Source organism: Puntigrus tetrazona, chromosome 2 (assembly GCF_018831695.1).
Source record: "Puntigrus tetrazona isolate hp1 chromosome 2, ASM1883169v1, whole genome shotgun sequence".
NCBI classification, from domain to species: Eukaryota; Metazoa; Chordata; class Actinopteri; order Cypriniformes; family Cyprinidae; genus Puntigrus; species Puntigrus tetrazona.
In genome coordinates, this window is record NC_056700.1 from 14016061 (window position 1) to 14030611 (window position 14551).

Consider the following 14551-nt stretch of genomic DNA (forward strand, 5'->3'; position numbering starts at 1 on the left):
TGTTTTTAATTGAATGTTTTTATTTGACACGGATGAATATGATGCATCAAAAGTGACAGTAAAATGTGCATTTTCCAAACATTTCTACAAGAACTTTTATTTGAAATAAATGCTGTTCTTTTGAACTGTCCATTCATTAAAGAATGAAAAAGGTATACGTTTATATATTTTATATATGTGTGTGTGTGTGTGTGTAAAGCAATTATAATTTTTTTTCATTTATATTATTATGTATCTTAATTGTTTATTATGTATCTTAATTTTTTTTTTTTATTTTTTTTCCTTGAGCAGAAAATCAGCATATTAGTATGATTTCTTAAGGATTGTATGTATGTCGATCACAAAGTTTTTGTATTTTATGTATATATAAATGTCTGTGAAGAAATACATAGAAAGTTAAAGAGAAAGATTTCAGTGTTTTCATGTTTTTAATTAATGTCATTAACTTAACTTCAGACTTTTGACATGACACATTTTTTCTTCTACTTCTTGGAAGCTTATACAGTATTTTGTCTTATTTAGGCGAGAAAACATCTAAAAAGATCCAGAATTATGTACAGTAGTTGGTATTATGCCTTCGATAAAGATTATTTAGGATTTCTCCTATATCTCTTTTTTAGGATTTGGATACATTTTAATTTACAAACATGTTGTACATTTCGTGCAGGCTGCCTTTTTGCACAGGGTAACCTTTTATTGTTCAGTGTTGGATCATTATTGTTCCTAATATATTGTTCTTTATAGTTTTAAATGAGTGGCAAGGATTATTTGTGTCGTTGTTTGTTAACCTGAACGATACAGCTTGTTATAAAAATAAAATGTGATGTCTCTGTTTTAAGGAGAGTGAATGCGTGTTACATGGGCTTTGATTGTCATAGCTCAGGATTTTAAGGAACGTGCTGATGACCAAGCCAGAACCTTTCCATCCGTGTATTTTAGACTTTTCCTGAAGTCATCCCCTCTTCTGGAAATTGGAAATGATGGAATAACAGCACTTATTTCCCGTATAATGTCAGTGAAAATTACACTGCGCCACTCGACGTTTTAAAAGTGCCTTGATTTTCATTCACTCCCATCTGTGTATGACGCTCTTCTTCAAAATACTAAAGAACAGATTAAGAGCTGTAGGTATACCGCTCAATATTAGAAAATAAATCAGCCGTTGAAAAGATTAAGCTTTATTCAAGTCCAATACTGCATACTCTTGTTGGCTTTCAATGAAGATGCTTTAGACTTCAGGCTTTGTGGATTCATTTTACCATGTCTCTGTGAATCGACTGTACCTTATTCGATTTAGCCGTTCGTTCTATTGCTCTGCACTTAAACACGTTTGCAAAGCCATGAATACACAAGACAAGAGATTGACAGACCAAAGGCTCGGTCGGCTGAAAACGGAGCTCTGCAGAGTGCTTTTGAGTTCACATACACACAGCGACAAAAAAGAGAGACATTTTCAGGGCTAATTGAAGTGAAGTGTCAGGTAAGAAATTTGTTGGTGGAGTGGAGACATGAATAATGGATGTGACACCTGCCTAAATGGCACTTTCCCCTTTAGCGGAGACGGAAAGGGACGGAAAGAGACAGCAAAACATCTGAGTCACTGAGGAAATAAACAGATACATGATCCTTTTTTTTTTTTTTTTTTTGCCATTGCGGGTACTCTCACACAACACGCGATGCAATAAATGATGGCAATGGCCAAACACGAAAGATCACAAGTGAAAGAATTGTTTTTTAGTAGTTTTCAGTGTCTGGCTCAAATACTCGAACGCTTTCATTATTTTGCACCTGGGGGAAAAAAATCCGAGCAGAAGAGCTGTACGTAAGTAATACAAATCTGTTTTTGAAGCAGTAGTGTGGGATAATATTTATTGGCAAATTCCTTTTGCTTCGCCAAGGACAGATGCACCTAAAACATTTGTCTTTTAGATGAGCGACAGAACACAGCATTTTAATATCCTTTTCAGAGCCTTGTTGTGATTTCAGATCAGCGAGCCGGGGACTCGTGGAATTCAGAAATTAACTTTTCATAATGTTCGTATTCTTCACCCTTTAGAAATAAAGAGACAGCACAAAGAGATGGAAGAAAATGCCTTTGTGGATGGTAACCAGGGAAACGGTATCTGCTATAACAAATATAAAGCGTGTTTTATTCAATGATGAGAAAGCGGCGAGGAATCAGATCCATTTATTGAAATATCACATCTGATATTAATTTGCCGCTTTTTCTGTGGCGCTGATGGCTAAAGGCTCTTTGATGAGATCCATAATCTTTATTAAGTGAAAGTCAATAAATTCAGGTCTTGCACAGATTTTCTGTGTTTTGCATTGACTCTCTATTTGATAAATTGACTGAAGTAAGTAAAAATTTTGAAGCAGGCCACAGCTGTTGGGTTTATTGTATTAGAAAGCTATTTAATAAAACAGGTTAACCATAAATACACATTAGATATTTTTGTCATACATACACATTAGATATTTTTAGCCATGCATAGACATTAGATACAGCACACATTTTACATGCAGGGATCCTTTTTGTGATAAATAAACAGTATTAAATAGCTATTGAGGGATAATTTTAGAAGACAGAATGAACTCATGAATCATTCTGTTTCTGACAGAAACTCATATTCTGTGGTGCTCTGAGGGCTGTGGTTAATCTGGATCTGATTTGGATTCATAGTCCCAATAGTTACAGTTGCATCAACTGTGTTTATTTGTTATAACATTTCTGCTCATTTCTGTTCTGTTATTTTCTGATTCGGCAGGGATAGTGTATTGAAACGGCACGAGAAGATACAACCGATGCACAAATAGATCCAAAATGAGACATACATTGCCAGATTTCTTCATTACATTAATTACACGTGTGTGAGACGGAACCTTTCAGAAAGAAACTATCACAAAATAAAAAAGTGTGTTTCAAAACAGCATTCCGGTCAAGAGGACTTCGAAAAAGTTTGCTCTCATTCCAACTGCAATGTCATTAAGTGTTATTTCCCCATAGATATCAAGCAATTAATTTTTCAATTATTATCAAAGCATTCTTTCACAATAATTTTTGATATTATATAGCTTGATTAATGAGAAAGATTCTCTAGGTTTTAAATTTCATTCAAGAACAATGTAATTGATAAGTGTTTGACTCCCATCTATTGCTCAACTGTCACTTGATTGAATTTTTAACTACTCTGCAGAACATTAATAAGTTAATGCGATATAATTGTGTGACAATCACAAAATTGATTCCCAATGATGTACCCATATTATTACAACACGCACAGATTGCCTACCCAGAACTTTGACTGGAACATGGCCATGAATTTGCAATTTAAAGATACATTCTTATATTTAGCTTTTATTATTATTATTAGCTTTGTATTATTATTATTATTATTATTATTATTATATATTAATATAATATTATAATATTTGAAAAGCATTCTTTACAACGTTGTTTAGCTGTTGTCTAATGCAAACCTGCCTCCTGGTGTTCAAACATGGGAAATACATTGCCTGAGGAGTAAAGATTCTCTGTCGGTCAAGAATACAAACAGCACAGCAAGCAAAGTCGATATGTACAATTCAATATACATAATTATATAACGTGAAGGCTCAAAGCTGAAGACAGAAGGCAAGTACACATTAATTACACATTAACACAACCTAATACTACAACAAAGCACTGGAACACTATTAAAACATAATAATTTAAACTATTCCATGTACTTATAAGAATCTTTTAGATGTAGTTATACACTGAATATTTTCTACTTGAAATCATTGTCTATGCTACACGACGTCATGTCATTGTGTGAATGTAATACAAATCAGCCTCTATATTCTGTTTTGTGATGCAGATTAGTTTCCTTCCCATAGTTTATCACCTGTTGTCTCCTTTTTGTCCTGGTGAGGGCAGACTAGACAGCAAAACAGACAGACAGTCCCTCCATCATATCAAACAATCAAGACTTAAACGCATGCTTATAAAATCATGCTGTAAACTTACATATAATACAATTACCAAGAAATGGCGTTAATATTTCGGATACATAAAAGCTGTCACCGGGTCGTTACCTTTTCAAAATGTAATAGCCTATGTATTCGGGTACCAATACATTTACATTTACATTTACATTTAGTCATTTTGCAGACGCTTTTATCCAAAGCGACTTACAATTGAGAGTACAGTAATGTACCTTTAATGTACTAATACGCACCCTTTTGGAGTAAATTGAGGTAAATGGGGTAAATCTGAAAGGGAACCACATCGGTGACAGCTTTTGTACTTCTTTTCCAAAAGCTTAGAGGTGTATTTTCTGTTTTTATCTCTCTGAATCCATATAAAGATCTCTGAATATGAATGGTTATGAATGGTTATACATCACATGGTCAAATACATCAGCATTAAAAGACCTTGACAAACTCTGAAACGCGTCCAATCGCAAGCATAATTAGATCATTTAATTGACAGCTAGATTCAGTGCAGGGATGGGACCTTGTGACCTGAGAGAATTAGGCTTTGACATCCCTTTACCTGACTGTCTGACACAGCGTGACAGGCTGATTAAGACCAATTTTACCTCTGTGGTCACATTTGCCACTCGCTTTTCAGGTGTAGCCATCACATCTGTGTACAAGCTTTGATTTCTGCACTATATGCCGCGTGCTACAATTGGTGTGAAGGTTTTCATTAATTTATAGGCAAACATCCTGAGAAAGATTCAGAATCTTTCATTTTATATCACGAAACGGCCAGTTGATGTCATATTCGACTAAAACGGGATCCTTGGAAAATCTAATCTAGCTCCAGAGCCTCCATCAGCCCAAATTAGTCATGATTAAAGGTTAACAGCTAACGAAGGACAGATCAAATCACTTGGCAACACAGCAGAATATAACACACTATGACATGATGAATTAATTCTGATTCAGATTACTCACAGAGAGGTGTTATGCTGTACATCAACCATTCTGATATTTCAAGCAGAATGGCAGCCTATATGATGAATTCATTACTGCCAAAAGTCATTTGTTTACATCCGCTCGCACTTTCCACGACAGAGATGATCTGCTTTGACTCAGTGCTCCAAAAGATGTTAATTCAATTTCTTCATCGATCAATGAAGACATTCAGATTACAGACTCTGAAGGCACCTTGCTCTACAGCTGATTACGCACTTAAATGTGTAAATGCGTTTATATAGCTTTAGGGACAGTTCACCCAAAAAGGAAAATTCTGTCATTGTTTACTCACCCTCATTCCAAGCCTTTACGAATTTCTTTCTTCTGTTTAACACACACACACACACAAAAAAAGAATTTACAGAACGGAAGTCAATGGCTGTAACAGTTTTGGTCACAAAAACTTCTAAGGAAAATATTGAATATTGAATAAAAAGAAAGTTGCGTGAAAAGGTTCTTCACAGCGATGCCACAGAAGAACCATATGTTGCAAAAGAACCATTCAGTCAAAGAATTATCTGAAGATACCACAAAGAACCGTTTGGCTTTACCTATAGAATTATGAAGCATCTATATAGAGAGAGTAACGTGAGAAAAAGGGGGACATCAGATTATATGGGGAAAATAAGGATTTGGTGTTTTGCTCTCTTAAAGGAGAAAAAATATGGGTGGTCTTGAAATGTTGTAGTAATAGTAAGGCCTACTTAGTTCAACATTTGATTAGTCGCATGTAAATCATGGGTATGGTTACCACTCAAATACCGTCTGATAAGGTACATGTTAAGTGCCTGTACATAGTTTACGTCTATTAAAATGGTTAAGATTTCAATATAAACAGTATTTCAACCGGCAATATAAACATGTATAGACCTAAATTGTGATCATTCAGTTTCGTGCAAATTTATGCAAGTTTCTTTTTTCTAAAAGTTCTATTAGAACAAAAAAAGTTGCTACTGTCCCAAATTACCTGAATATGCTAGATAAATTGGGGCATTCGGCTAAAGTGGGGCGTCTTATTAATTAAAAGATAACACATGGCTCAATTTTTGTGTGTGTCACAAACTGTAGGCAGAAGGAAGGTAAAGAAAACAATAAGAATGGAAATTTGTGAATATTAATTTAAGCATTAGTTAAATTAAGCGTATAAATAAACATGTACCTTATACATATATGCATACGTTGCATATTTATACATGTACCTTAAACATGCATAAATAAACATGCATAAATAAACGTGTACCACATACCTACACATACTACATAAACACACCAATATGAAAGCATGTTACGCACATGCTTAAGCAGTTGGATAAAAACAGGCACATCATTAATGAAATCACATTTTTAAACTACACTGTAAATGTAATTGATTCAATTCTTTGTTTTTGTCCTATTGTTTGGAGTGTTTGCTTACATTAAAATTTACATTCATAAGTATGTTTCTGGGAAAGAGTTTTAATTCAGTAAGTGGTGTTTATGAGCTCACAGTCAACAGCACAATCCATAGCAGGCTATGTCTATTTTTTTGGAAGTTATTCTTTTAAACTCTACTATTGAAAAAAAATGGTACAATGTACTGCTGTAGGTAATATTATTTTGTAAGCATATACAAGATAAAATTGCGTGTCCCACTTTACCAGACAGTAAGAGTTGTGATAAGGTTGGGTCGGTTTAGGCCGTCGTTTTCATTGCGTGATTTAAACTATACCCACAACTTTAGAAATGCGCTCGTTTTGTCGGATATCTCGCGCTCGATATTTCAGCGACATTTGGCCATCTAAAAATTCAATAAGCTTTCTTGTAAATAAGCGATGGATGCTGACAGAGAAATTCACTTTCAAACCAATGAATTATTTCCTGACCAGCGCGGTGAATTTTCGCGCCCAATTTGTAGGCCGCGTGAGCAAAAGCTGCACTGACGAGGTTTTCGCCCTCGCGCGAAACTCACTAACCTTCGATTTTGCGCATTCAATCATGATTGGTCTATCGGGCCAGAGCCGTGTCTCGTGGAAATAGTACGCCAAATAAAAAACTAAAATCTCGTGGTGTTGATACGGAAAATTGACTTTGCGACGCATAGGCCTATGCACGTGCATATGATATGCAGTTTTCGCGTGCATATAATACGCATCTCCCCAAACCCACAGCCCTAAATCCTACCCATTGCGTATATGTCTCTCTCTCTCTCTCTCTCTCTCTCTCTCTCCTTTCATACACAAGCAGCAGTTGTTAAATGTAGCTCAATCTCAGAGTACCTTCTTGTTCCTGTTCCTGTAATATCGCGGGCTCGCAAATAAATTTGTTTCACCATTTATTGATTTGGAGTATATGTTTCACCGTTTCAAAAATATTCTTAAAAGACGATATCCTACACAAAACTAAATCAAAGTATTGTCTTCACAGGTTTTTTAGAAGGACCATATAAAAACTAGCCCTTCACAGCATCTCACCTCATCACTTACATCTTTACAGGCTTATCTTATCAAATTAAATGGGTATGCCTCCTGCAGAAAGGTACCAGCGTATTCAATACACATACATTGTCATTGCTCTTTTCCTTTAAGTTACTCTCTTTCTCGCTCCCTTCTTTTCTCTATCTTGTTAGAGCACAGCAGAGACGCTGGCATGCATCCAGCCCTCTCGGTGTGCCCAGACTGCCGCTGGGATGAGCAGAGTAACCTTCAAGGAAATGTATTCCGGTGTCATTGGCCGGACTCCGTGCCTCTGTTTGCAGACAGAATACAGAGGTGCCCATTCTAGGCATCATGGGAACTCCCACCATCCCTTGCATCTCGCCTCCACCCACCACCAACCAATTATGTACGAAAACAAAAACGGGGGGTGGAAAACAGGCACTGCAGCCTCAGAGGAACGAGTCTCTTCATTTCAATATTAGAGACGGAGGATGAGCGTGTTGGCACATTCATACCAGGAGCCCAGCATTCAGTTTTCCGTCTTCAGTCACTCTGCTGAAAAAAAGCAGTCAGGTTGAAAATCTCAGTCAACCTGATCACTAAATGTTGATTTAAACGCCTGTATGCTGCCATCAGCTTCGTGTCAAAAGTCTGACACATTAAAATTAAATGTTATTATTTGATTTGATCAATTTGGTGCCATTTTGAAGTGACAGCGTTCATCTATCTCTCTCTCTCTCTCTCTCTCTTTCTCTCTCTCTCTCAAGACCTATCATTAACATTTTGGAACCTTTACCAACATCCTGTATTACTTAATTACTTTGCTTTTGGCATCACCAACTGCTAAACAAGAGAGATTTATGATATTCTGACAACATTTAAATCAGAAAGGCATGCAGCAAAATTGGACTTGGAACAGAACCACTTTCATCCCTAAAGCATTTCTGCATCAAATATTCATTTCTTGGCATTCATGTGATATTACTCTGAATAACTAGACACAAAGCAATAAAAACAAGTGGTGTATCATGGGATTTGACAGACAACAATTACATCAAATTGTCTTTAATTAAAAACTGATGAAAATATCATGTGATGCCTACAACCTCTAGTTCAAGTATGTAAGAGCATGCTTGTGCTTTACCATATCTGACCTCAAAAAGAAATAAATATTTTAGAGTACACAAATGATAAATATTCAAATGCCAAAAGGGCCGAAAGTATTTTTTAACTTAACACAATTACTTACTATTCTTATTTCTGCGAACGCCATATATACGTTTTTCCCCAGCGTTTTGCATAACGCTCACATCTGTTCGTTTCATTGTAAAAACAACACGCTTGTCAATACGTTTGAATATATTTTATTCGGAAACTGGCGCTATAGAAATGACATGTGTGTCTGGATGTCATTGCTGTGAAACAGCATCGCCCGCATCCCTCCCGTTCCCCCCGTCCCACCCCTCACAGGCCAGACACTGTTCTATCTATTTGCACACTGTCAGTCTCAAAAGCGAGTGGCCCTCTCCTCTCCTCCTGGGCAAGTCCCTCCCGAGAGGAGGCCGTTCCTGCCTGCTGGGATGCTGACAGTTAACCTTTCGCTCAGAGATTTCTGGGAGCTCTGCCAGATTTTCCCACCCTGAATAGCTTTTTAAGAAAAGCTGCGAACTTAACAGATCGCACATCCCGAGCAGTGTACCACCTCTGTTACATTAGCTTACCTACGGTGATAATAAGCCTGTTAGCAACCTCTGCTGGAGTGAACCAAGCTAATGACCTCCACGTCCTATTTTACTCTTATGTGCGGCGTATTGCTCTTCTTTAAAGTTCTGCGCACCACCAATAACGCCTTCCGTACGTTTGATCTCATCATTGGGAAATCAGAAGCTAGTTGCATGAAACAAAAGATATTATAATAGCGAAAAAGTAGATTCTCTGCTCCTGCTGCTCACCTCCGGCACACAGCATCAGTACAATAGCGTTAGTACGTCAATGGACACATGAATGGATGTCCTGTCATACGTGACACACATCATAAGACATCTCTGAACTTTTGATCCCCTCCAAGTCTTGATAGATCTATTGTTGAACCCAAAGACTTAGGGAACAATGGTGTTTGACGCAGAGAATCTGGGGTACAGTATCGGTGTCTGCCGCCCAATCTGGTAATTAAGTGGGGTTAGAGCCAGGAGGGGCTCAGCGGGGGCGATGCCTGGTAGGGGTGCTTGAGTCACTGCAGGGTATATAGGAGATCACAGAAAGACAGAGACAGACACCCCACCAGGAGACCAGGCTGGCTTCTGACATGCCAGGAGTACGGAGGTGTCACCATTCATGTGTGCAGATTTGAGATTGTCTCTCTAATTCATGAGGCCAAACGAAAAGAGTTCAAGCACTAATATAATATAATATAATATAATAGGAGGTGGTTTTTAAAAAAATACAAATAAATAAATACATAGCTGTGCCAAATTTGGTCTTACCATTGAAAATGTTTAAATATTGTTAAAACAAAGGATAATGGATCTCTACTAATTGCTAACTCTTGCAGACTCAAAGCTGTCTTGACTTTCTCACAATACAGAAACTACAAAGAACAAACCATGAAATAATTAATTCAAATAAATTAAAGAGATTACTTTCCATAGCAATTACGAGCCATTAGATCAGTTTAGCAATGCTGTGTCTTGAATTTTCTCAGTCTACCCTAATGATAACTAGCCAACCATTATTATGTATTTTTTTAAAAATACATTAATTATAATGAGTGGGTCGTAGCCTTTTGCTCTTTCTTTTTAAGTGACACTTAAAAAAATAAATTTAGGTTTGTTTGTCACCATGCAAAGAGCTTATAAAAAAATGGCTAATTAGTTTATTATAAATTGCTTTTCCGCACACACACACACACATAAATTAATCTGATTAGATATGAAAACTTTTTCTTTAAAAAATGAAAAAGAATTTAAACATCACTAGGAAAGACTATACAGGGTCTTGAGGTTCAACAGTTTTTGAAAATTAAATTAAGGGCTTGCTCCCTAAAGAAATTGAGATCATATCATTAGGACTATTATACTTTAATAATATGACATTAATTGAAAACCAGAGAGTGACCTGCTGGAACAGACTTTTTCTTAGCAATGCCTTTAACAAAAATGCCCCTTGGGTTGATTTACAGTAGTACTTACACTGGGAGCTAATAAGTAGAGTTAAATGAAAAAACGGGGCAACGTTTTTAATTAGGGCAGTCATCCCTAAGAACAACATACTTCAAGTTGATGAGTGAGATTATCATACAGAGAGCGCAAGGTATTATGCTGGTTTTGACCTACAAAAATGACTCCATGTAAGGTCAAGGTCAAGAATCATAATGTCCTGCTGAGTGTCAAAATTAGGATTATTTGGAGAAGCCTCACAGAAATCATTGTCAGAGAAGACCATCTGGAGCAACTTGTCCTAATTCGATACACAATTAAAATCAAAAGCTATTTAATCAACCTAAAACTATTTTAAACAGCCTTTTGCTAATTATTATGCATGTAAGCTTTAATTAGTTCATATTAATTGAGTGGCTATGGAATATTTGTTCTTGTTAAAAAAAAAAAAACATTTGCCAATGCAGTATAATTAAAAAAGGAATAAATGAAGATATAAATAAATAAATAAATACTAAAATTGTGAAAAACATAAGCTAAGGGCACTAAGTTGCACTTTCCTTAACACAAATTTGAAAGTCTAGACAATTAATTAATAATAATAATAATAAGTAGCCGCCAGCATATATTAAACAATGCACAAACTCTTTCTGCACAAAAATAATAAGAACAGCCAGCAACATTTTGGAGTTTTTGTCGTCAGTAAAACATTTGCAGAGGGCCATTACCCAAATCCTCAATTGAGAGGGCTCTTAAAGAGCTTAAGGGCCTTACGTCTCATAAGAGAGCAGTCTAAAGAGCGCGTTCAGCTCCGCTGAGCCTTTAATAAGTAAGATACATCCCTGTCCCTCAGTGCACCTCTCCTTAGCTCACATTTCAGCCATGCTTCGAGCGGGTGGCACTCTTTCCTTTGCACGCAGCTGAATCTCAACGCCATTCCAAAACTAATCAAACAAAGTGATACATAGCTGCAGTACAGGTCAGCGATCCCGTGCAAAAAAGACGAATTCGAATGGTTTTTTGCGCGCGATTATTTCACAGCCCACATTTAAATTCGAATTTCAGTTCAAATTTTCAGACCGTTAAAGTCTAGCGTCACATTCCGTACTGACACAAAGACACCGAACGGAACCAATCCAGCAACATTTGTCCGAGTTTGACATTTCCGACACCATATAAATCTAACAGGTGAAGCTGACAGAAATTAATCTGTCTTTATATTTTCCGCGGAATTGACTTTAATTGCGCTATCGCCTATTTTATTTTATTTATTTTTTTTTTCCTGGAGTCAGATTCAGAACACAGCACAATTCGAGAGATGGGGTTTTACAGATGAGAACATCGACCCATATGGTCGTGAACCACCAATGAACATGGCTACATCCCTAAATGCACAATGTCAGTTTAAAACAAAGGAAAACGAAGCCGACGCACCGCTGATGCGTTTCCCTGCAGCTGGCAAATATCATGCTCAAGTCACTGAAGTTACGGTGTCTAATCACGCTAATTAGCTTGAAAAACAAACTTTAAAGCCTCGCTTTTTTGAAACTTTCTATCAAAAGTTAGCATTTGTAAACGTTCGGTAAAAATGCGCGAAAATGTCGAGCGAATGCTGAAACAAAACATTTTTGGAAAAAATGGAAGGGATTGTTTTGTCAAGGATTTTATTTAATAAACGTTGGACCAGAACGGGCTTATTTGATGCCACGTACGAATTAAAAAAAACACTTTCTGATAAAAGCTTGAAATGCATTTGCACGAAGACAAACAAATACGTTCTGGTTCTTTAAGAATTCAATTTTTTCGTAACACTGAAGACAAGAAAAACGTTAAGCAAAACACTTCACATCTCTAAAGAGTCAAAGGCTATCAGGAACTCCAAAAAACTAAATATTAATTTGAAGGAGCAAAATAATAACAAAACCGAAAACCTCAACTTTATAAAGTTTTGTCCTTCATGGATCCCCATGATAAAACCGACATAAGATCTGTGTAGCTGTCGTCTTTTGGATGAATAAATCAGCGATGTGGAACTTTTTGCGACAATGCCTGTCATCGACATTGTTTTACGGGCTTATTTTACATCTGAGTGATAAGTTTAATTTCATTCGCAAGCTTAATATCCAATTTAAATGCATATGGTATTACAAGTGACACCGTTTTGCATACACTTTAAACGTTAGGTGTAATGAGGTTTGGTGATCTCGGAAAATTTGATAAAAGTTTAAATAAAGATTAATCGCGAAGGAGATGAAAACGTATTTTATATCTTATAATTTTGGCACGATGGAGACAGGCAATCAAACGGCTTCATATATTTGAGGAATTATTTAAAGGGAGGACCGGAAGTAATTATTAAACTCACCCAGATAACAAATGTCACGAATATCACAAGGAAAATAATTATTGGTGTGCCGTCGCTTCTTGTTTTGCCTGTTGCTGCTTCGAGAAGCCTTCCCAAGAGATGGCCAGTGGTTTATTTCTTTATTAAAAATTCAACATCAAGAGAGGATAATGTCAGTGCTGCCTTAACGCAGGACTGCAGCTAAATAGCACATTATCTGATTCGTATTATTATTATTATTAATAATAATAATAATAATAACCACTCCTGAATAGTGTATGCTTGTGCGTGTTTGCTCAGACCTTCACTCGTGGCACAAGGGTCCTTCACACCACAGCAGACGTGGTTTATGTCGAAGTTAAAGCATATTTGAGACGGAAATGGCTGGATAGAGCTCCTCCGACCACGCAGCAGTTTTTTTTTAACCACTGGGATAACTTTTAATGGTGGTTTGTGATGTCACAGTGCAACATCCAATTAAAGGACTCGTCCCAAACGACATTCCGACTCTGCCAAAAGCTGCATGGCATCCAATCATGCAAAATGTGGTCAAATATTATTATTTTACCGTTTTATTAAAAAGTTGAATTCACGGTTTAATAAATGGCTGTGCAATCCACGTTATTCGATATAATGATCGCAAGGCGTGGGTTTGACGAGATCGCGCCGCGAGCAAAAGAAGGAAAAACTACCAAACTTTCACGAAGAGCTGAACATCAAAATGTAATTCATAACAAAAAAAAGTCACAAATAGGGAACATTGTGGCACACGTTGAAAGCTGCGCTTCTTTTAAATGTATGTTAATGTTGTTTTGTTAAAGTTGAATTGTTAGGTGAACGGTTCTCTCAGTGGGATGTATCTCTTCTAATGTAATCTACAGTTCAAGTACACTGAGCCCTAAACCATCACCTGTCCCTTTTAAAATAGTTTATCTATAGGGCCTACTGTAACGGACATAAATATGCATTATTATTATTTTTGCTACGTTACATTAATAAGAATATTTATTTATTCCCTCTTTAAAGGCTACGAGTTGCACAAGAGTTGTTTCCACTTTTCTTTTCTTTTTTTGCTTTAGCATTGGATAATTATTAAAAAAAAAAAAAAAACGTTTGTAAAATAAATAAGAAAAACTTACGAACTTGTGAAGCCACTAGGTCGGTTTGTTCTGGTGGTCTCTAGATGAAATCGAAATGTTTGTCAGAGGCTTCGTGTCACAGAATGGCACTGGTGTGATGTTGTATGAATGACATGACCATGTCATTTCCTCCCCATTGAGACTCGCTGAGTCCTTTCACCGATATTATTAGCATCTGGGTCAGTCATTATTGTAGTCTATACAGAACAAAACGAACGAGGGGGGTGAAGGAGACAGAGCATTTCCTCTCCTTGTGAGCTTTTCTGAATATTGATCTGAAATACATTAATATAGATGTTCGAGCCGCAGAAGGAGCCTATAGCATAAGATGCGCACGCAATGGACAGCGGTGGCTTTTGAGATCAAAAGACCGCCGAGACCAACAGCGAAAGTCCGAAAACGTTTGTTGTAACCGAGCTTCGTGTAAATGTCACATTTTTTTTATGACTTTAAACTTGAGTAATAGGGAAGGTGACAAAAACACGGCTTTTGACTGGCTGGTACTTTCTATTTTACGTGCTCACAAAGCGTCGA

At 36.7% G+C, this 14551-nt stretch overlaps 1 long non-coding RNA gene across 1 annotated transcript; it reads right to left on the reverse strand.

The window, feature by feature from the left end:
- Nucleotides 1-284: 284 nt before the first annotated feature.
- Nucleotides 285-14205, reverse strand: LOC122357571. The gene is made up of 3 exons (XR_006252496.1): nt 14018-14205; nt 5258-5289; nt 285-3920 (listed from the first exon to the last, which is right to left on the reverse strand). It is a non-coding gene; the product is annotated as an uncharacterized LOC122357571 (long non-coding RNA).
- Nucleotides 14206-14551: the final 346 nt, after the last annotated feature.